The 24,120-nt window shown below is 44.6% G+C and overlaps 1 long non-coding RNA gene across 1 annotated transcript; it reads right to left on the reverse strand.

The window, feature by feature from the left end:
* Nucleotides 1–10,131: 10,131 nt before the first annotated feature.
* LOC112983455 (uncharacterized) lies at nucleotides 10,132–21,176 on the reverse strand. The gene is made up of 3 exons (XR_003259232.2): nucleotides 21,019–21,176; nucleotides 12,188–12,255; nucleotides 10,132–10,232 (listed from the first exon to the last, which is right to left on the reverse strand). It is a non-coding gene; the product is annotated as an uncharacterized LOC112983455 (long non-coding RNA).
* Between the last annotated feature and the right edge of the window lie 2,944 nt (nucleotides 21,177–24,120).

Here is a 24,120-nt window from a genome sequence, read left to right on the forward strand (position 1 = left end):
TCAAGACAGTTCATTTCCAAGCAAATCACTGAATAATCCACCCCACCCTGCATGATAAATGGTGTTATCATTTATGCACAATAGGTTAAAGGAAATTCAGCTCTATGGACAAACTGGCATACTCATTAATATTTTCCATTTTGAAATTAAACAAGCTAAATGTGGAGTTTTGAGCAGAGGGAATATTTGTTATAAACACCAGTTTGGGGAAAAGTGATCTTTGAAAATGAAAATAGTGAAAGTTGCTGCATTTTCCTGGGAAAAGAGGAACTAATCCTTTTTTTCTTTCCCTCATAGAATTCTCTACAGAAAAGCAGTGGGCTTTTCCAGCCAGCTGTATGAATATGTGTCTATGACTTTGCTGTGTCATTCAGACTTGAATTATAATACCTTAGAGATATTAGAGCCGGTCTTTGGAAACGATGGCCAAAGACAGCCCTGGATAAATGGACAAGACTCAAGACTCAGCTAAGTCTTGCTCAGGCCAAGGTTGTACTGTGCCTCTGGCGGGACAGAGTCCTTTTGCCCCAAAATGTTTGTGCCAGAACAAGCACGTGAGTGCACAGCTCCCCGGCTCTGTGGGAACAGCTCTGGGAGGGCAGCGAGCAAATGTTGGCTTGTGGAGAAACTCGGCTGGTTTCTTTTATCAGACAGCAAGTTAAGAGGTGACTCACTCATGATCTAATACGAGCTGACATGGGGAGGGTTCTGGCAGAGAAACAGATCTATAACTTTGCCTTGAAAAGCATAATGAGAGCCTGGTAATTGGAAACTGGAAGGAGTTAAAGAGTAGAAGTACAGCACAACATTTCAGCAGCAAAGGTAACTAGCTAGTTGAATGCCTCTGCAAGCTGTGGCAAAGCCATCCCATGCCTTGCTGTTTTAGATGAAAAGCAGCATTTCCCTGTCCTTCTGCCTGAGGAGGAAGTTTTGAAGAAATCCCATTATATCCTTTGGCCTGGAGTTCAGCTTGCCCGGTTGGAGCAGGTACTCTGGCGTGAGTAGATCCAGGTTATCAGCTGAAATGCCCCCAAGAGCTGCTGTCCTGCAGTCCCTCAGCGACCCCTCATTGTGTGCCACCCCTTCATGGAGTGCTGTCCTTGTTAACAGAGCATGCCTTTAATTGTTCTTTATGGTTAATTTGATCAAGAATGTATTTTTATATTTCATGAATCAAACTCTTGATGGCACTCTGCAGCCTTGTCCCTTCCAGTTCTCTTATCTTTGTGGCTCCCCCATCAACTCCCATGGTCAGGAAAGGCATAGATAAACTTCATTTGATCGGTCCTTTGTATTGACAGGTTTGAATGTTTTATCTTCTTTTTCCAGCATCTGACTGCAAATCCTGCTGTGATAGTCAGAGCCTCACTGTTCGCTGGAGGGCAACTCTTCTCCGTTTTCCCTGGTAATCTGCTTTCGGTGGTTAGATAGTACTGCCACAGCTCACACACAAACCTCCCATGCAGAGAAACACCTCCCTCCCATCCCTGGCTAGCTGGGATACTTTGCAGGTCAAGTTTTGGATGAAGACAAGCTCATTGCATCTAGGTATTTGCCACGTCCAGTTAGACGGCAGGAAAGACCTCCTTCTGTCCTGCTTTCTTTATGTTTGTAACTAAGCAGATTTGCCCTGGGTTTTCCTGAAAATTGATAAAAAAGGAAATCTTCAGTACCAAGAGCTTCTCAGAGTCAAACTCTCCTTAGCTCATGGCATCTAGCTGTCTTCAGGGCAAGTGTTAGGGCTACACGTTCTGCACAGCCCAACAGCCGTTCTGCACAGACGGTATGCTACCAGTCTGGTGGTGAAGACATTGAACTGTGTCAACTACTGAGTTTTAATGAGATGCTAAACCACAGCGGCTAAAACCAAGGACACCACAAGGACCACAACAGCCCACCCCCTTACCCACAGGGCAAACTGGGGCCCAAAGTCCTTTCCAGTCACAAACAAAGTCTCCTAGTTTCAGCTTCATCACACCTGACTTAAACATCTACAGCGTAGGTGTCTACAGGAGAGCTTGTCTCCCTTTGTACTCAGTGCAGTCTAGTCAATAAAGTTAATGGAGCTAGTGAGGGATTTATCCAACCTAATGTAAGGTTTTTCCTTTTCTTTTTTTTTTTTTTTTTCTATTTTAGGAAAAGATGAATCCCATCACAGAGTTGGCTGATGATAAGGGCTGTCTGCCAGGACTAGCTCCTGGCACATGCTTTCCCTGCAGAACCCACCTCCAGCCTGGGGGATCCCAGTCCCAGCCCTAGCCCCACAGTTATGTCTAAGCTGCTTTATAGCTCCCAGGCCTGGTCCCCACTCTGTGTTGGGATTAGCCTGTGTGCTTACCAAACCTAAAACTATCATTTCAAGCAATCAATCAGGAACACCGTAGACTCTTAGACCCTGATTCAAAGCCTGTTAATGTCAATAGGAGGGGTCTTTCTATGAACTTGACCAAGCTGTATCTAAGACCTTGGAGGCTCCAGCTGATTCTTGTTTCCCCAACATGGTATATCATGGAGCAGAAATATCCACTTCACTGAAGAGAAGTGCCTGGCTGAAATAGTCTGGACAGTGCCAAAGGGCGAGACTGGAAAGTACTGACAGATCTCGGTGAAGGCATGTCAGATTCCACCTGACTCTGTGCTTCATTTTCATAAGTAGCTTGGTTTCTCAGGGATGAATATTAACTGAACAAATGATTTAATTTTGCTGATTAATTAACACAGGAAAAAGGTCTGACCTTACTGTAGAGGTAATAACATTCCTCTTGCACCATCACAGGAGGATGTTTCAATTTTGTGACCCCAGAGCAGCTCAGTCCTTACTGCATGTTGAATATGTTGGTGAAGTTAACTTTCCTGCTGGGAATGTAGATGACCCTGGATGAGCAGACGTCATAGAAATGGAATTATCTGTTTTATGCAATCAGTAGATCAAGAGATAATACAGAAAAGTCATGAAGTACATGCCTGTCTCCGTGTACAGTAGCAGTTGTATGCCAAGAAGTTAGGATTGGAGTCATCTGGTCTGTCAAAAAACAGAGTTAAAAGAAAAGCAGAGAAAACTTTGTCTTTTGTTCTTGGATGATCAAACCGTAACAGCTGGGGACGGACAGAGGATACAGTTCTAAAACAACGTGAGGTTGTGGCAGGGCATGGGGTCTGTGCTCCTGCAGTTTGGGAACCCGTCAGAAGTCCTCAGATTGATTTACAGCCCCAACCTCTCCAACCCCACTCATTTCCCTGGGTGGAAAGCACATGCCTGCACTCAGCCAACAGTACAGTGGGGAAGTTGCAGAAAAGGCCAGAGAGAGCTGGGCTGTGTTTTTTGCTAACTTGAAATGCCTGCAGATTGAAGTACAAATGAAGACTGCTCCTCAGCTTTTTGTTGGGTTTTATTTGTGAATTGGGCTTTGACACTTTCCTCTGAGGGGCACGGTGCTGGCAAGTTTTAGAGAGAGGTGGGTGGAGAAGGAGACCTCTGCTCTGAGCAGGTAGGTGCAGCGGCAGGTTTTAATCACTGAGGAAACTAAACAGCAGGACCAGTCACTGAAGGATAGGATTTGCTGTGATGATCATTAGGAGCAATGAAGACCTTTGACTTTGTCAAAGCTTTTCTGTTTGAACTGAACAGAAAGAGGGATGTATAGAAGGAGAGAGGTGCAGCGAGAGGAGCACTAGCTCAGGTCTCAGCAGGCCTGCTCATAAATCACATCTTTCCCACCGTCAATGTTTCCGGCACTGGGCATGCACTTGCGGTGTTTCTCCTCAACCCTGGATACCTGGGAGGTGCTTAGTCTTAATGGTGGTGTCAGCGCTGCTGTGGCCTGGGGAGACCCGGCAGGCCGATGGGCTGGAGATTGCTCTGTCCCATGGCTGGCACCTCTCCCAGCACAGCATGGCTCGCCCACTGGCGAGGGCTGTGGCTCTACGCTGGGTGGTATGCACAGCCCGGGTTAAAGGAGACAAATCCTTCCGAGTCTCTCTGTGACTCACTTATCCATCCCAGGGAGCTCTTCCCTCCCTCCAGGGGTGGTCTGGGATTAAAGCTGAGGTTATAACCATATCACTGCTGTGATGGGCTGGATGTGCATTCTTGGGAATTTATTTCAAATACTGCCATTTCAATTTTGTCTTCTACTTTTCTTCTTCATTGTTTTATTTCTTTCCCTAAGGACCTAGAATACTTTGGTGGTTATTTATCCACTTCCTCTGGTTCCTTCTTTAGTCATTTTTTACATTCAAAGAGTCATTTACCCGTGGGAATTCCTAGTCTGATGTCCTTTATCCATACAGTGCCATCACATTATCCCTGCAGTGAATTCAAGAACTATAGCTTTTGCATGATAGCACTTTTGACCTGATGGTCAAAGAGGCTGAGATGCCACCATGACCCTTGCCAGTCTGGCCACTCTCCTGTTCTAACGTAACACACTGGATGCATCTTCAGTATCTGATCTGATGGTACCTTCCTCTCTAATCAGGGCTCTAGACTTGCTACAGCGTTCTTATAATCAGTTCAAAACTAGAGCTGGCTGAAAGCGTTTTGGAAGAATGTTTTCTTTTCCCCCATAGGAAGATGCAGTCAGACTGAAATCAAAACATTTTGAAGGAAATGTGTTGATTTTGACTGGAAAGTATCAAAACAGATTGTTTCAACTTTCTCATTTTGTTTTGACAGTATCAAAATGTTTCATTTCCATGAGGTAAAAACATTTGGGTTTGAATTTCTCTCTTAGTTTAGTTTTGACTTTCACTTTGCATGAAAACATTGTATTTTGTCATGAAAAGCATGAATAGAGGCTCTTGCAAGGTTCAAAATACCAAAATGGAAGCATTTCAGTATTTCCCAAATGCCTTTTTTCTGGGGAAGGTGCAGGAGAAGAAGAGATCCATTGCTCAAAAGTGTTGATTTTGTTCTGTCCTAAATAAGAACAAAACCGATTTTAGGAAAAATGGAGAACTCCCTATAGAACTAAAGTTTCAGTCCTTGCTGTCTCAGCTGCAGAATTTGCTGCCATGGATCCTGCCGGTCCGTGAGTCCCAGGCGAGTGGCTGTTTGCCGTTCAGCTGCTCCCCAGGCCTGTCTTTTGGAGCCCTCCTTTCAGCTGGCCCTACAGGCCTGACAGGAACCTTGAAAGCTATGAGGCTAGATCAAAACCACATCTTCATTTTTAACCTTGCTGCGGTTCCCTCACTATTAACAGGCTTTTTGTAACTGGAAGAAGTGTTTAGTGTCTGCCAGGGAAAACCTGCTGGATAGCGGTGAGACAGGATAAACGAGTAGTCCAAAGAAAACAATTCAAGCAAGCTAGAACATAGAAATTAACCTTTAGAGGATAGAAACATATAAAATGAATCCTCTTCCTCAGCCTATCTGTATCACAAGCTGGTAATTAGTTTCTCTGTGCTGCACATTACCGTACTGGTAAGCATGGAGAAAGTCAGTAGGTAGCTTGAAAAGTCCCAACCGTGAAAAGGTTTAATTTCCTGCGTGCATTTCCTGTTTTGCTTTCCCATTTGCTTGTTCGTTTCTCATATAAATTTTCCTAGGCACTTGGGGATGTATGTGCTCCTTGAACATAGTCTTGACTTGAAAAAATGTGGCTCAGTTTTTAAATCTCAGCTGTGTCTGAATGACCTGCATTGCTTTGGGTCAGAGACGTGTCTTTTTTCCTCCTGTGTGTGGATTCTCTGATATCCAAGATCCCGCAAGCTCAAATTATAGCTCTGCTATCAGTGAGGGCTAGCATGCCTCTTTCTCTCTTCCACCCTTGACAATTTTAGGAGTTTTAATATTTTGGGGACTTCTTTCTTCTATGAACTTAGGTTAAAACTGGCCAACAGGCTAACAAGCTCTTAGTTAAAGAGAGATCCCGTAAGCTTTACTTCTGCAAAAGTGGAAGGATTACAGGGATCTGCGTGGCCGTGCGCCTGCCTAAGCTCAGGGAGAGGAGGGATGCCAAGGTCTGGCTGAAAAATGCCCGAGAGCAGAAGACAGCAGGTCAGAGGAGGAGGCCTGCGGAGGGCAGGGAGAGGAGATAGGGGCCCTGAAATGATGTGTAGGGTCCCTTGTCGCTAGTACAAACATTCAGCTTCACAGAGACGAAGCAAACCTCTGAGTACCTGGAGGTTTGCCCACTGTCAGTTTAATGGGTCCCATTCAGCACCTCATCCCCGCACAGCTGAGATCAATGGGTCATATGGAGTGTAAGTGTTTTATGAACACATTAAGAGCATGATGTTGGCTGGAGTCTATTAAACAAGCAAGCGGTCTATTAGTAACCCCAGAGTAATAGCTTCTCTCCACTGTAATTAAAAAGCATGTTCTCAATGTGTAGTTTCAGTCATGCGTTTGGACCTGATCCCTTGGCCATTCCTCTGCCACCCACCATGGGACATGACATCTCTGAGAGCATTGTCGTACAAATCGTGGTGTAAAGCCACATCACTGGGTTAAAATAATAATAATAATAAAAGAGTAAGAGAGAAGGAAATGGGGCTGGGGGCAGGAGAGAAAATCAATACCTCATTGTGCTTTTATTTCAGTTCTGGTAAAAGCCCAAGATCATTCCTGGGGGCCCTCACAAGTTCATAAACACCTTTATTTGTAGTTTCCAATTTGACTTTGTTCAAACTGGAGGGTATGAATGTGTTCCTGTCACTAGCTGCTGATTCTGCTACTTCTCCAAAAAGAAATGGCTTTGCCTTTTTTAGTGTGTGCCTCATAAAATAGGGATTAAGAACATTTTTTTAAAACATAGTTTTTGTAATAGCGCAGCCCCAAACCCCTTCAATCAGCAAACTTTAGCACGACTTGACAGACTAAACTGCCATTCCTTAACCCACAGGACAAGAAGTACCATTTGCACATGGTTGAGTGGCGAGCAAGAAAGATTCATGTCGCTTGCTAATTGCCTTTGGCTGTACGCCACCGCACGAACGCTTCGGCACTGACTGCATTTCTTTTCATGATTCCATCTTTGTAAATGTCTTTTCTGTATTTTAATGACTCAGGCACGCATGTAACTAAAATCCTTTTAAAAAGGTGGGCAAAAAAAAAAGAGAAGAGGCTATTGCTATAAGGATACTAGTGGGAAAATTTCTCCAGCAATATCGTTGAAGATATCAGTAGCCAAGAAGAGACCTCCTGGGCAAAAAGCTTGAACTGTACTCTGCTCTGTGCATGACCACCCTGAGACATACTACAGATGTCCACATACAGAAATGCTAGGCACTGGATTTTCAGTGCAAAAGCAGTGCAGCTTGGTGCAAAAGCAGTGTAGATGGGAAGTTGAGTTCCCATCACGGTCAAAGGAGATGTAAATAGAGCCAGCTTAGTCTGGAGAGCAAATCTGCTGATCGCATACCTAGTTCAGGGAGAAACAGAGGACTTTCTAGACTCTGTGAGTTTTATTAGGTTAGATTTAGTGCCTTCAGCCCTGAGGTCCCTGCCAACACCCTGCCTGACCTCCAGCAGAGTCTCCAGAGGGGCACAGGTTTCCAGAGGTCCTGGGCCATATCTGCCAGCCCATGTGGCTGATCCAGCTGCCCCAGCGCATCTCATGGGGTGCCAACAGGCAGGCAGGTGAGTTGAGACCTCCGTCTCCACTGACTTCAATATGAACTTGCATGCTTTGTTCACAGGTAAGCACCTAATGTAAGTGTTTAAATTTGTGAGTTGAACCCTATACTGGGTGTCTTCTCATGCAGAACAGGGTGGCAACATACTCCAGTGGGAGCTAATTACTACACTGTAGGTGAAAACATCTGTGCAGTGTGACCAGAGGTTCTGGATTTGAATCCTGCTACAGACATTTGCAGAGGATTGTTCCCATCCCACACAAAGGAACTTCTCCTTCCTTTGATAGTCTACCCTCAGCCGCATCTCCCAGTGCTATGGGAGATAGCTGAGCATATCTGAGATTTCCACACAGGGTTGGGAAATATGATACAGGTCTTATGAAAGACACATGCCCTTCTAGAGTGGCTTTCAGCAGCCAGGGTGGATACCCAAGCCAGATACTCTTCAAATGACCCTGGGCATCTCTGTGGGTAACTGAAACCCTCCATCTGAGTCCCTTTGTTACCTGAAAATGGCACCCCAAATGAGCTCAAAGCTGAGCCAGTTTTCATCTACATCTCATTCCCTACCTCTAATCCCTCCAAGCTGTGCTGGGAATTATGGAGATAACTCCAACAGCCTTTGTCCATTGTGAAAACCGCTACAGAAAAAGCCAGGGAAAATGAGTAAATCTGTGTTCATGGTGAGAATCTGTAGCAAATAACACAAAGAAAGATGTTGAACATTCAGAAACACTGACGAGCTGTCCTTGAAATCAGCCATGCTGGGGAAAGGCAGGTGGGAGCCAACCTTAATGTTCGTTCAAGGGAGAGGTATCTGAAGAAGGGCCTGGCAACAGGAGGAAGGACATGGTCACTGAGCAAAGATTATATTTGGTGAATCCAAGTAGGAGGCCAAGGTGAGGCTGCAAGGAGATAGTGAGCTGTGTCATTGCCAAACCTCTGCAGTCCTCACTGGACAATCCTAATATTTTATGCATATTTTAGCTGTATGAATTACTTTCAAAAGAGAATTGAAGTATTTGGGATGAGTTTTACTGAAGAACTACATTGCATTTCCAGTTATCTGTAAAATCTCCTTTAAAGCCACATAACAGGCTGTAGCCATTGATAAACTTTATCTGTTCATTTCTCAAGGGCAGAGTCCTGTAAATAAAAGGGACTTTCTTCTTGCTCTTTCTCATGTTTGTTTTGTCATTCTTGTGGAGAGAATGATTGCTTTTGATTTCCTGTATCTTTCCTTTTCATTGATGGTCTTTTGTAAAGAAATGCTACTCACATGGGTTCTCTTTTAATGGCCCTAATTGAAATGACGGTAAATGTCATGCCTTGAAGTGCCGGATATGAAGCATGAATATATTTGTGTATATATATATTCTTCTAACAATACAAGATGTATGATTATATAACAATGATAGGTTTATATGGTGATGACTTAACACTGACTTTAAGCACTGGTTTCAGTTTATTGTGTGCTAAGTATCCTGCAGGCAAAACAGCACATACAGGCCTTAAACAAGGAACAATTAGAATTTGGAAAGTTGACTTAAATTTGTAAAGGATTTAATCTACCATGAATGTTGTGAAGATAATGTCAAACGGCACAGCATTCTAGAAGAAAAAGAAAAGCTTTCTGAATCTATGCCAGCATGAGTTACAATCCAGATGCCAAAAAAAGAGGCTTGCTGTTGCCAGTGCAGTAGTGACCAAATAGGCATGTGGCTGCTTTGATAACTCACTCCCTAGATACCGGAGCAGTTCAGTTGCAGGGAACTCAGAAAGATACAGAGGTGGTGAGAGACCTTCATTTAACAGCTCTCTGGATTTTCCAAGTACCAAAATAGTTTTGGAAGGGAAGAACCTCTATTCAGCAAGTACTTGAGGCAGCAACCATTTAAGGACTACCACCAGACAGGCCAGTAGATGCAGTTAAAAGGTAGAAGTGAGAAAAACATGAAATACCACCCCCATGCCCAGAACTATGAAGGCAAATGTTGTTAGCTAAGTGGTGAGTTTGGCTGGGGAAAATCCACAGTGAGGACTGAACGATGGTTCCCTGTGGAGGACAGGTCAAGCTAAAGCACCATGTGCTGAGTGGACAGAAGGCTAGAGCTGGCCCGCCGAAAAAACCCTGAGGACCCAGGTCTCCAGCCTCACAGGACAGCACTTCCACTGGGTGTTGGTGCCGATATTATGGTAGCTCGCCTTTCCAGAAATAACTGCAGTAGCTGGTGCTACTCTCTTTGAGGGGCAGGGAGGGACTTTGCCATCCTGCGAAGGATCATAAGGAGGAAACACGTCATCAGAGGCTCCTGGCAGCCTCTTGATTAGGGAGCTGAGATCCAGGAGGAGTGTGAGATACAGGTTGCTGAAAGAATTTGGCTGTGACATAAATCAAGTAAAGTGTTTTGGATCAGAAGGAGTACAGATGGTAGGAAATGGTTTTTATTTTGTTTTTAAATCATTAGAATGAGCTTCTGTAAAGCTTTCTGAGCTACTGTTTTGTTTAAAAAGCTTGCAGCTCCACATTGCCATATTCAAACAGTTCCTCTTACTCTGTCAATGGGATTATGCTTGAAGAGAGCTTCGCTGGTGCTCGTAGGTTGGAAGGAGATGATCCCAGATCTTCTTGTCCTCCTACAATGAGTTGACTGCTAGAGCAGAAATCAAGAGAGCAGACTTCAAAGTGTTGTCCTATGACAAACTCCTTATGTTTCCTTGGTCTCTCTGAGGCTCTATTTTTCAGGCACCTGTCAGTGAGAAGTCTCGCCTACATTACTAATGACAGCTTGAATGTACAAATATTCAGATATGTGTAGGTGTCCATCTTACTATAATAACTGGGACCATATAAATAGTTAGAAGTTCAGAGTGATAGATACCAGTCTTAGAGAAGAGCTTGCTGTACCTCCAAGATTAAACAGTATTAAGTCTTTCTTCATGTCTTTGACTAATTATTACTAAATCTAAACAGTTTCCTGAATAGTTTAACACTTTACATGCATGTCCCCTTATTTTCAATGGGAGCTGTCTCTCTCTCTTCTGGATTGAAAGCTCTTTTGGAAAAAAAAATCTACAGATGCTTTAATTCTCTGCTTTGCTGTAACTATTTAAGAAAGAGAAGAGCTTTCTCAATAAGCATAAAAGATTCATGCGTAAAAGAGCACAGATTTGATCTGTGAATATCTACTTGAAAATGGTCTTCTAATGCATAACTGACTTATGTAAATCAGGTATCAAAACACTGTGTGCTGTATACAGCCTAAGACGCTGTGGTAAAGGACAAAATCTGTGGTGGTAGCATTCACTGATAGCTAATGAATGAGTTCTCTGAGAAATCATTTGTGTATACAGAAATAAGGCTACAGTTTCACATAACCAATTTTTGTTTTCCTTCCACCCAATAAAATGCCTCAAAGGGCAAGCCAAACAGAGCTAGGGCATTTTGGCAGTGGACACTTACGGGGTCTTTCAAGTGACACTTTGTCCCAAGCAAAAGACAAAACACCTAATGGCTTTTACATAGATTTCCATGTAAAATAGAAATCTAGTGAAACCAGGTTTTTTTATTTTAAAACACTGGTTCCTCAACCATGCTTAAAAATTAGTGCTTTTCTGTCCAGTTTGAAAACTACCCAGAGACAGTTTCTCAGTGTGGTGTTTACCTTCTTTATCATGTAGTGGTTTTGCCATGTGTCAATGACAAAGAAAGACTGAACACAATCTGTGCTGAAGTCCTCTTATATAACCAACATTGCTCAGGCTCACTCAGAAGTCAGAGTAGGCTCAATTTGTGTTTGCAGGTGCATCTGCAAATTCTCGAGTCTTTTTGGGATATGGAACAAATACATTTATCTGGAAGGGAAACCAAACAAATGAGATAATGGCTTGCTTTATTTGTGGAAATACGAGATAGCATAATGGGCATTAGGAGCACAGCTGCTCACCCAGGCAGCAGGCATAATCGTTCTTTTTGAGGAGGCATGTCTATGGAGAAGGGCTGGTGCAGAGGGGCTGAGCTCATGTGCTTGGCCAATTGCAACCACAGCCTGATGCCCAGACTACTTCTGGGAGGCTCAGCTTTAGTCACGGGTTAGCAGCAAGGACAAGTCCAACTGAAAGGACAGGAGACGGTGTGAGAGACTATGGACCAACATCTTTATCCTCACACAGCGGACTGCAATTGATTATTTTATTTGCATCAGGAGGCCCTTGAGGAGTTTTAATATCAGACACTGAACACAGACAGTGAGTCTCTCTCTCTCAAAGCTCTTAGTGTTGGACATGTCACAAATAACAGCGAATATCATCCTGCTTCCAAAGGCAAATTTGTCCCACTGTAGACTCCCCTTCCCCTTGGGTGCAGGCTCATGTGCTGGCTATTGCAGCCAGGAAGAGGTGAGTGCAGCTTTGGGAATGCTGTTAGTCCATTCATTGAGGGCTTGCTCACACTTGTAGGTTCCTGGCGGTGAGTCTCAGTTTTCGCTTGGTCTTTCCTCTGAAGGACCAAGGCTTGCTTTGACTCACATATCCCTAGTTTGCACAGACTGTGAAGAAAGTCACATGTAAAATTGCAGCAGGAGGGTACCTGAGAGAGTGAATTTCTCACCTGAGATGAGATGCTCTGCTCAATGTGTTCATAACGCATTGTGTGGTTCTTCAGATTCTGCCATTAGTCTGCTAACACAGAGAAAGGCTGAGAACCAACTGTCCTGCATGGGAACAAGCATCAACACTTCCCAGGGATCGCCGATCCCTGGGGAGCCACACACGCGCACACACACACACGCACACCCCATATGCCCTGCTGACAACAGCTATGTGCTGTGCCACTCCGCAAAAGGACAAAGGACAAAAGGGCAACTGCAGAAGGACAAGCAGAGCAGTTCAGCCCTGCATGCACCTCAGCAGAGAAGGCTCAGTGATGAAGGGCTGTTTGCAGCAGATGTACTTTTGAAGGCCTCAGCTCTCTCTCTCTCTCTAACCATGCTCTGAGTGCATGTGAGGGAAGATTCCTAGAGGCTTATAGATTGGACAAGTTTGGGCAGATGTTTTTTCAGGTATGTCAGAAAACACATCAGTGTGTCTTCCTGCCTGTTTTCAAATCCTTGCTCCAAGCCCTGGAAGTACAGGGTTTCTGAAAGAAACCATTGTCAGAATTTAACATGAATGAAACACTATTTTTTTTCTTAATCTCGTTCTTATTGATCCCTCTTACGAAATGAAAGAATATATAATCAGCTTTTCTATATATCACAGGCTGTTAAAGGTCGCCCAGCTATCTACATCAAGCCAAAACATGAATTAGGCCTAACATTTTGGACCTAAAGATGTAAGACGTCTGCTTCAGACAAGGACAGAAGAGAGCAGTGTTACCAACCTGTTTTTAGATCTATGGCATGACAGAGAAAAACTCTGCACAAGTACCACACGACTAGATATTTTGATGGACCCTCCTTTTTACCATCTCTTCAAGGAACCAAGTTGAGTTCCTTAAGCTTACATCACAAAGCGGTTTTCCTAACCTGGATTCTTTGAGAGAGGTTTGTTTGAATCTTGAAGCAGGATCATCAAAACCTGGTACAACACACCAGTGCTACCTAGACAAGAGATGTTTCCCAGCCCCACCTGATGCTCCCTTTGTAACACATCAAGGGTTGCAGTGGCAAAATTGTGCATTGTTGTTCAGAGCGTTATGGTAGAAACCAATGTCCCTGCCCCTTTCCTACTGCCTTTCATGTTAGACGTGTAGCCTGTGTCCCCTGTTTTCAAAAGCATAATCTGGCTGCTGTAAAAAGCACAGCTTTTTTGGAATGTGATCAGTTTTGAGAAGGAGTCATAGTGTTCAAAATGTCAGTCTGGATGGTTCAAGTTAAAGTCAGTGAAATCCAGATTTCAGGCTGCAGATCCCACCTCTGCTTGTAGGAATGGTGTAAGAAATGGTCTTTTCCACTTCCAGGACTGAAGCAGTGTCTGGAGCCCTCCTTGCCAATTACCCAGGAATGCATTCACAAAGTCTACTTTGGATGTCCAACCTGAGGTGCCTGAATTGGACCTCTGACCATTGGGGAGAGATGGAGTTTTCCTGGGAATGACTCAGAGACAGAGTCAAAAAGAGTCTACCCTCACCACTGACTCCAGACAAAGTCTGAAGAGATTCACCTGCCAGTTTGGGCATTAAACTCATTGCCAGATAGTGGCAATTCCTAGTCCAAAGCATTTATGAAGGATGAGGAAGTACGAGTAATTTATTATCTCCATTATAGAGGAGAAAAACAGAGGGGCTGTAATTAGATGCCTCACCCAAGATTGCATGCTGAGAGTTGCAAAGCTGACAAGCTAGGCATCTTCTCATTCCTGGGTGAGGTGCCAAGTGCAAGAGGGACCTCTTTTGCTGTGAATACTGGTCTCCTCCCCACCCTGCCCCAAACATGATAGAATGGGATCATATAGCAGATACGTTTTTACTCTAAGTGTTTCTATTGGTCATGTAAAAAATTATGAAGTGCTAGTTTTGGCAGCCAGTTTCTGAAGAGTCCTAGGGATGCTTTTCCTTCCCAGTTGTACCCATGTACATCTTTTCTTTGAAACGGGGAAGTACTTCTGACATCTGCCAACCTTCCTGGCCATGTACTAGATTGCCTTCCAAGGAAGAAGAACGAACTGTGGTATGGTTAAGCTAAATAAGAGGTTTTGTTTCTCCAGCTTCTTTTTTTCCTTTGGTTATAAAGACTGCTTACATTCTAGAGGCTGTATTGCTGAGTATTGAAATGACAATGTCGTTCTTGGAGAAAATGAACCACAAAGCACAGCATGGAGCTATGGGACAGAAAAACAGGAAAAAAGAAAATTACTCAACAGCCAAAAATTCAGTCCAGGTATGGCTACATGTATTAGCAGGTGGTAAGAATAAAAGATGATGAATGCAGAGACAATTGTGGTGCCTCCTGATACATTGAGAATAAAGCATGCAGCCTGTATAGAAAAGTCAAGCATTTATGTTTGTTTGTTCCCCTGGAATTTTTGGAAAGATAGTTCTGCTTGTGTTTTGTTGAAAGAGAAGCCAGACTGCATAAAAATAATTAGGAGCTGTTTTTTTTATTATCTGTGATTTTTCCCTCATGCTAATGGATCCCAGACCATTCTAAACCAAACAATAATAGCTGGGGGGAGAGTTGGAGGGATCTCTTCCTTTGCCAACGTTGAGCTGCAGAGCATCTAATCATAACCAGGAGTTGGGAACCAAGCCCAGAGGCCTTCAGTGGCCAGTTCCCAGAAAGAAAGAAAAAAAGAAAAATATCACAAAGTGTCCAGAGGCAGTTTGGATGCAGCCATTTCCGACGGGAGTCAAAGACATACACACCTGGGAGACAGCTACCATCAAGACCCCTCCTATTGCATATCTAGAGTAATGAACAAGAGTTCTGCTGGAACAGAGCAAAGACTGCGAAATTTTCCACAACAACCTGAGCCACAAAGCCACTGGTCTCCCTGGAAAAGCCTCCTTTCCTATAGAAGAACAAGCAGATACCAAAATAAGATAGTAGAAGGTGGTTCAGACAAACAGGACATGGTTTCCCCTGCACCCTGTCAACACCAAAGGATACGGTGACTACTAAGGGTCTGCATGGACTCAAGGGCACAGGGGACAAGCTCATGGCTGAGAAAAAATAGAGATAAATTGTATACAGACCACAAAATCTCTGTAGCTGGAATCTGGGGGAGTGACTGGGGGGAGCATCACCTGGCTCAGAATTTCTCATTAAAATAGATCCTTCACCCAAACAGACTGTGATATGCCAAGATCTAAGGAGAAGATTTTGCCTGTACAGACTTTCTCCCTTTTCCTGGTTGGCCCAGGTCCTCACAAAATCTATTGAAACTCCTATGAATCTTCGCTAGCCATTATCTTCACAGCTGGGAAAGACCTGCACAAAATACAAGTAAACGCTAATGATTTCAGCGAACTGAGAGTGATGCTTTCGGGAGAAATGAGTACTTAAGAAAGCCAGATTAGATCCTCTGTTAGTGAGGTCTGATGTCGTGGAGCTTGTTCAGCACTTGGCACAGAGAGAAGGGTAACGCCTAAGGCACACATGAGTATTTATGCAGCTGGAGAAAAGATGAAATCTTCCATTTACTGCATCTCAGGCTTCTGGTGAGCCAACTGCTCACAAGCATTGTTTGTGTCCCTGTTTATTGACAGTATATTAACCTCTGGGTGAAATGATAGGCCTCAGCAACTTCACAGTGGCCTTTATACTATTTGCAGTGACTGCTGAATACTGCAGCAGATAATGTTATTTATTCAGCACATTGCTAATGTCGGATTACAACAGGACCCCCATCTGGAAATGGAGAGAACCCCCTGCAAGAGGCTGGCATGAATTCATTTTAAATCAGTGCTGCTAGAATAGAGCATCTATTGAGAATATCTAAGCAGTGACCTTCATACAAAATGTATCGCATAACACTTTCTATTAAAATAATCATAAACACAGTCAGTAGTAAACAAAACAATCAAAATGTGTCTTGAAAATAAATGCAGAGAGGAGATGGTAGATGGAAGAAGGATTAAATTTCCATTTAGGTATTAAAGGCAATGAAGGATTTTTTTTTTCCTTTTCAAATAATGTTTCCAAAATCAATAACGGAGGGAGGGAAATGGTGTGATTAGCAACATGGTGAGTAATTGCACCAGTTTGTCACCACTAGTATTCAATGTTAGAGCATCTATTAAGAAAGGAGGCTGTTGGAACCAACCCTAGTCAATATTTGTCCATACCACAGAAAATCCTGCAGTCTGGCTAAATTCTGTATGCTCTTTTAATCAGAGCTGCCTTGCTTCTGCCAACATCTGCTCTTCTCGTTGTGATTAGGCCAACGGGCTCCAAGATCAAATTGCCATGATGCCAGATGACACACGTACACGCAGAGCAAGGTAATGCCTTCCTGTGATCTGTGCAGATGAAGTAGTGTTACTCTCCCCTGGAAAACAGAGCTACAAGCCGATTTGCCAAAGGGCAGCCAAGCTGGATGCCAGAGCTGAGCATTGCACCTAGACCCCTGTCTCCCTGCCAGGGGCCCATGTCAGAGCAGAAGCAGGAGAACAGACCTTTGCTGCCATTCTGAGAAGAAACAAATGAAATCCCACTTTAATTTGAGGGGGAAGTCTTGCTATGTTCAGACCCGTGCTATTAGAAAAGGGCATGCCCTGGAGGATAAGGCAATTTGCCTCTTATACAGGAAAGTGTGGCATCCTCCCTTACAATGCCAAAAGGTATCGTATACCGTACAGAAATACTAGAGCCCAAAATCTAATGAAAGTAGAGGCTGCTGGTGACTCACTGCTATATCAGATGCAGTGGGCTGTCATTAAAAGTGGAGAGTTCGAAAGCAAGCCTTACGTGGGGGTAAAGGATAGTCATTGCTGCCACATCATCCAGTCTCGTATGGCTCTCCTTCATCATCAGCAACTCCACATGCAGTATTACCTCTAACCCTGCACCAGTGCCCAGCTTGCTTTGATCTACTTAGAAAATCCCTTATGTTTAGAAGACATCCTAGCTTGGATAGACCCATGAGTTGATTTTTTTATCCCTGACTTTCCGTGTGTTTCTTCAAAATCTTCAATTTTTCCTTCCAAACCTGTTCTACAATCTTGCATATGACTGTACTCAGAATATTGCGCCTGTAGTTGCAATTTTCTCTTTCACACACAAAGGCACTGCCTTTGCTCTTTAGGTGGATGATACCCCCACCATGTGGACATCCAGTCCTTGCTGGGAGACCTGCAAAACTGTGGGAAGGATCCGGCAGGATTCAGGATGGAGATTGTTCCTGGTGTCACAGTCCCCTCTCCCACCTTCACCCCCTCAGGTCTGAGCACAACAAAGTTTTGATTCTCCTTCCACTGCATTTCTGCTCCCACGTCCCCATTAGCCATTCTGCATTCATCCCAGTTTTCAACACAATCTCTAGAAACACATTCATTTTCATTTTGGTCATAACTAGATTAGCTACAATCTCCAGCTACACAAGGAAAGAACAAGGAAGAGTCGAAGCTCTAGAGACAGCCTTTTGTTAGAGGTTTTAATATATTTTGTAAGTGCCAATCCAGTCTGAATTTCACAGTTTTCACTTTCTTCATTTCCTGAACTCTATACAATACCTCTCTTTGATGGTCAGTTTTTTTTCTATCTGTTATGTGGGTTCTCAGCTTACTGCTGGCGTATTTTAGAGATGCTTAGCCATCCTTTCATATTTGAAATTTTTTGCAGATGTGTTTTCCCCTTTGCTTGTCAGATATCTTCCAGACTGCCTTCCAGCTTTCAGGCCCCCACATTTTCCAGCAAGTTACTAACAAATTTCCTGGAGTTCACCAAATTTTCCATTGTGAGTTTGAGAGACATCTACCTTTACTTTCTTTCCCTCCAATTTCAAAAGACTTTCTCATAGTTAGTCACCACAGTTATCTTCTATGATGAATTGGTTAACGGAAGCCAAGTCTAAAATATTAATGAATTGTTGAATCAAAGCCTATTTGAGGAAACCTTCTTGTCGCATCCACAGATATGTGGCTTTCCTGGTGACCTCATCTGATCTCTAGCCAAGACCTGAGAAACTGGCTTCCCACAGTGGTGGTTCCTGGTGGCATTCCTGTCTCCCTCTCACCCTTAATCTGTCTCTCCTAAATGATACCAGTTGCTTGATACCTGCATTCCCATCCTATGATGTTTGCTGCCTCATTCATATACTCTATCACAGTCTGTATCGAGATTTCAGGATGCTTCATTTTATTTTCCTTGGAAGAGCGCGCAAACATTTCAGCTGCTTATTCCTGACCATCCGTGTAATATTCTTGCTGGGTCAGATGAAATTCTTTTACCAGCTATCTCATATCCTGGAGTGCTCTGCTTATCGTTACTCATCTGTAGCACCTCCTCACTGTTCATCTCGCCTGCTTTTTTTCTGCTGCTTGCCACGTCTTCACCCACCTGGCTTTCTCCTCTGTGCGCTGATGGCGAGCATGGAGATAAAAGCAAGAAATGGAGAGAGGAGGTGGTAGGGACTTATAAAATCTCCTTTTAGCAGTAATGCTTTGTTCTCACAGGCATGCCATTTGTGGGGCAGAGGAGAGCTGCTGTCCCCAAGTCCTATCCACACATCTGGAGCTGTTCTCTTAACCTCCATTTTCCTCCAAGTACCAGGAGGTCCCAGGTCTTTCCTCCATCACTGGCTGCATCTCCAACACCCACATCTTTCCCCCCGGGAGATCCCCCAGTCAATGCTGTAGTTATAAAGCAGTGCCTATCACATGCTCACTAAAAGAAGTGTTCATCTAGACCTTCATTGTCTTCTCTGTTGCTTGCACCATCTCATCTGCTGCCATTGTATTCTCTTCCTTGCCCTTATTTGTAATAGAAATGTTAATTGTATGATCTCATCCTAAGGGTTCTTTTTTTTTTTTTTTACCTTTAGTGGCAGTGCTCAATGAATGAGAGAGTTTGACATTTGCTTTTAGACTCTTTTTCAGTGATCCCATATCACTGAAAATCATTCACCCTAAGAAACTGCTTTTTTTACTGAATATTATCAATGGGTAACCATAGATGCTTTCCTTCTGATTAGCACTAATGAATCTAATAGCATGCTTTTATCAGTATGCCTTCACATTATATAGTTTATTGATGTACTTTGGTGCCTATTTTCTATAATGAAAACTATGAAATTGCATATCTATCATGACTAAGTAGTAATGTAACTCAGAGACGACTTTAATTGTTGATTTCTTCAGTGCGAAGGTGGTCTTAGAAGCTATAACTACAAAAAGCTATAGAGTTATTTTTTCCTAATAAATAATCCACTTTCCCATAAAGGTTGAAAATTCATACTGATAAAGAAAAATAAATGTTCATATACGGTGTAATTAGTTTGTGGGACTTCTCACCACAGAAAGTCATTCAGCCCAAGAACACTGCAAGATTAAGAAAGCTCAGGCATTAAATGGTAGTCATAAGTCCACAGTTATGATAGTTATGGCTGAAAAGGTTTTGGAAGTGATACGAAGCTGCATACCTCCAGCTTGCTACTCTTGCAGAGATTAGGATGAGTCTTAAGGTGGGCAGCAAAATATCTAAATACTGAGGGTCTGGTACCATTTTCTACAGTATCGAGGTCCTAACCATTGTGAGAAACAAGGTCAAGAACTAGCTGAGCGTCTGATCTACTGAAGCTTGGATATTCATATATCTGCTATTTAACTGCAATTCCGGTGAACAGATTTCCACAGGGAAAAAAAGTCTCAATCATTTAAGCTGCCACTGCTGCATTCTCCTGTTTGTAATGAAGAACTAACTTCCTTTAGTTTCTAATACATTAAAATGAGTTTTTATAATCCCTATTTATGAGATGAACTCAGCTTACAATATTAGAATAAGTCTACTAAAATAACTTTCACTTTTCAGAAAATTGTGCAGTTTCACCTAAATGCCATATTTTACACTATTTTTAGGCTAAAGAAAACTTGGAGGTCTTAATAAAATATGAACTGTTTCCAAAATCCCCACCCCGCAAAAGGAGTAGGTTTTGGTGTTGAGGTTTTTAGGGAGGAGAAGAGTGATTTTAAGGGCTGAGTGATAGTGAACTGAAACATGTTTCTGGCCAAGGATCAGGACAGGAGAGTTGGGAATTGAGCAGCTAACAAGTTCACAGTCTCAGTCAATGCAGCGGTGGGGATTCAAGTGATGGCTTGACATGTGGCTAATCCAAACCTAGGCTGGATGTAAATGCTTTTATCTGGCCAGGAAATCACTGGCAGCCAGTTTTTCAGGTACTGATGACTCCAGGGACAGGCTTTTGGCTGCCTGGGGAGGCTGTTCCTGCAATGCTGATGGTCTGACGTTCACCGGATGAACCAAACTGTGCCTTGTGCTTCAAGAAGCACTTAGCAAATAGTTGGCTGAGGACGCAAATGCCTAAGCAAGAGAGGTGACAAAGTCTTGATGCCGCTTTCCTACAGGTTTTCCCCTCACTCCTGGTGTGCCCTCCTGCTCCTGCGTTTTGCCTGGACCTTGCTGTCCTTCGGGGGACTGGGGACGCGGGCACAGGACCTGGCCCTATTTTCCAGCCCCCCCAGGTGAGGCCAGCTGTGCACACATCTGGCACGCGGCGCGGCTGCGGCGGAGTAACCCTGACATCTAGTGGCTTCCACAGCCAGGAATCCCGCACGTCGCCGAGCTGAGAGGGTCGGAGCAGGAGGGCACGGGCGGGAGGCTCCAAGGCAGGGTCATTCCCAAAAGACACCCTGCTCCCACCACTGCGCTGCTCTTCCCTGCCACCCCCTTTCTTCCCTCCCCGGTGTCGTCTCCCCTCCTGGCCAGGCTCCCACCAGCTCCCCTCCAAGCTGTCCCCATCTCTCCCATCTCCCAGCCCTCTCACCGTGAGTTTGGGGCCCCAGCCTCTGAGTCCGTCGCACAGCCGGGCAGCTCTGCCCACTGGGGCATTAAGGCCTCGTCGCAGGGGCCGTGCTTAACGAATGCAACAAACAGCCTTTCTGCCGGGCATGAAAAGCCACCGGCAACCAACCCCGTTTCCGTGGGGTGCTGTTCGCCTCTGCTTGCCCGAGGGACGCTTTTCCGCAGCCTCCTTGGGAAGACAAAGTGAGGGACAAGGGGTTTTATTCAACAGCCACCCGAGCAGCCTCCCGTTCCTGGAAGAGCTCCAGCGACGTTCCTGGAACAAGCATAAGGAGTTGCCAAGCGGGATAAACAAGCGGATTTCAGTGTGACCCCCGAGCATATTAATACAGAGGCAGAAAGAAACCCTCTGTAAAGCTGAAAGCAGGCCCAGGCTCCCAGCTCATGCTGCCAAGGTGGCTTTTACAGACGGTATTTTATAACAAAGTGTTCTCTGAATAAAAATACCTGCTGTCTGCTCTCAGCAAGAGGTGTCTTTCAGAGGGCCCAGGCGATCTGGATGCTGTCTTGCAGGTAGTCAGGCAAGACGGGAGCACACCACCGTGTCTCAGCACGCTCTGCCTTTGGCATCCAAATCCTCTGGCTGCACTGCCCTGCCAGCTTTCCACCTCCCACGGCCCGGGTGTTGCCACGTCCCCCAAGCCCTGCTGGTGTCCCCAGATGCCACTGCCCTAAGGGGAGCTGGAAAGCCTCCCAGAGCCCCCGGACAAGGAAACAATCACAGGGGTTAGGAACAGCCCAAAAAAGAGGCAGTAGGGGTAACTCCATAGCGGGGCTGTTTTTTTTCCCACACCTTCCCATGTTCACAGCCCCTCTTTGTGCTCTCGCAAGTAGAAGTGTAGGTCCCACAGTCTCCACTGGGCCAAGAAATTCTCACAAAAGCAGTTTGAAAGACCAAAAAAAAAAAAAAACAGAAGTGAAAAATAATCACGGAGATTCGTGAAGGCTGGTGTTACTTTCACACTTCCCGTGGTACTTCCAAGCACTACAATATTACAATCATGGAGCCAATGAAAAGCTAAAAGTATGACATTGACATTTTTGTCACCGTTTTCCCCGCTGGCACCGGAGTTCGCAGTGATGCAGGAAAGGCACAACGCCAAAGTTTCAAGGTACTTTCAGCAATTTGCAGATGAGGTTGCGCTGTGCCGCTGCCCATCCGGGAAACCTGGAATTTGGTGCTTGCCCTGTACCATCCGTTCGGGAGAGCTCTCAGGAAATTGTGCCAAGGAGGATACCGGCGGTGAGAAAGGCATCTCAAAGTCAACGGGGACGAGAAAGCGCATCCGACTCTTGCGCATCCGACTCTTCAGCAGGCAGCGAGCGCTTTAATCAGATCAACGCTCTGCTCTCTCCTAGCTATCAAGTCAACTCACTCCTTATCACTTTTACAGCTGATCTTCTTCCCCTAGCTGTGGTTTCAGTGCAGGCTCTGTCCGAGCATGTTCACTATCACAAATCAAGTTTATTGTGGTCTTCCCAAAAACCAAGACTGAGGGCCCGCAGCAGTAGGCTCGGGAAGGGAGAGGAGGCAGCCAGGAAAGATGCTGGAGGACAAGGCGCGGGGTAGAGCTGAACAGCAAAATGAGCTCCTCTGTGGCTCATATCTCACACCTCCCTGCACCCCCCAGGGCTGAGGCAGCCCCGTAAGCACGCTGTAAAATACACAGTGAAGTTCATGGCATCTAGCAATAAGCTGTCCCAGGTATCTCAGAAACTCCGGCCCTGCGGCTCTTGCAGGGGATCACTGCCCCCTTCTCCAGGTGTTCCCGGGCAGCTGATGGAAGAGGGGACACCCACGGAAAGGGGGGGTCCGGCTCCGTTCCTCATTTCGCCAAGTGGCCTGAGAAAATGCTGGGGATTTCGTGCTCCGGTTGGGCCTCGGGGCCGCGTGGGCTCCTGCTTGCCGGCGTTTCTGGCGGGGAGGCACGCAGCTTGGCAGCGGGGAGCCAGCCTGTTCCCGCGGCTCTGCCGAAGGCGGTGCTGCTCACGCTGCAAAACGCAGCTCCGGTGCGAGAGGGGTTTCAGGCCGTGAGAAATCCCCCACCCGGTCCTGCTCACCGCGGGCAGGAGCCTCGGGCCGGAGCCCCAGGCTCTGGGACAGACCCTGCCGCGTTACATGTGATAGTGCAAGTCCATCGCCGCTATCACCCTGCTTTTGCCAAAGGCGAATTTGGCCCCCAAACTCCAACAGGCCCAAGCTGGCTCGCTTTCCCCATACTGAGACTTAGCCGTTATTTTCTCCTTACTTCCAGCTGTGTTTACAGTCACAGGATTTCTTACTGCTCATGAAAGTCACTCCCAGGGTGAAATCTGAGTTTGTAAATTATTAAAATGTTATCAAGAGCATGCAGACTTGCCCATTTTTTTCTGTTGGTGAATAAGCTGATGTATAATTCAATTTTTCCCCCACAGTTTCTTCAGTAATACTTAAAAATCACACACACACATGCACAGATTCAAACCTTATTTCCATTTATTTAGAAGTCTCTTTGGGCCAGAGGCTTTATATTCCTCTCTTTCTGTACAGTGCCAAGCAAACTTAGGGTGTTGTCATAATATGAATAATATATAACAATAATAAATTCAGAATTCTTAGTTTCTGAATGTATCTTCATAGCAAATTATTTTATACACTTATTTCTGGAAGAGAAAAAGCAAATGAGAGCAATATATGGGACACAATCATTACTGTTCATTATTACATAGGGCAGGAACCAATACTTCTAGTTACAGTTTTCTGACAAACTCCTCTACAAAAACTTGCTTATAATTTTGCTGGATTTTAATTCTTTGGACTGAAACTTCCTTGGCTAGGTGCCTAGCAGGATTCAACTTCTCTTGAAAAGTGAAGTAAGCAAAAACTTGTTTTTTGCCTGTCACATTTAAACAATTTTACAACCTTGAGAAGTTTCTGTGCTCCCAGGTGAAAAAAAAAACATGATATTTTCGCAGAGCAGTTGAAATCAAGGACAGTCTCTTGGTGTCCCCAGGGACATTCACCCAAATTTAGTCAAAATCAATAGCTACTGAAGATATCAGTTTTAAATGCCTGTTGTAGAGA

Source organism: Dromaius novaehollandiae, chromosome 9 (genome assembly GCF_036370855.1).
Source record: "Dromaius novaehollandiae isolate bDroNov1 chromosome 9, bDroNov1.hap1, whole genome shotgun sequence".
Lineage (NCBI taxonomy): Eukaryota > Metazoa > Chordata > Aves > Casuariiformes > Dromaiidae > Dromaius > Dromaius novaehollandiae.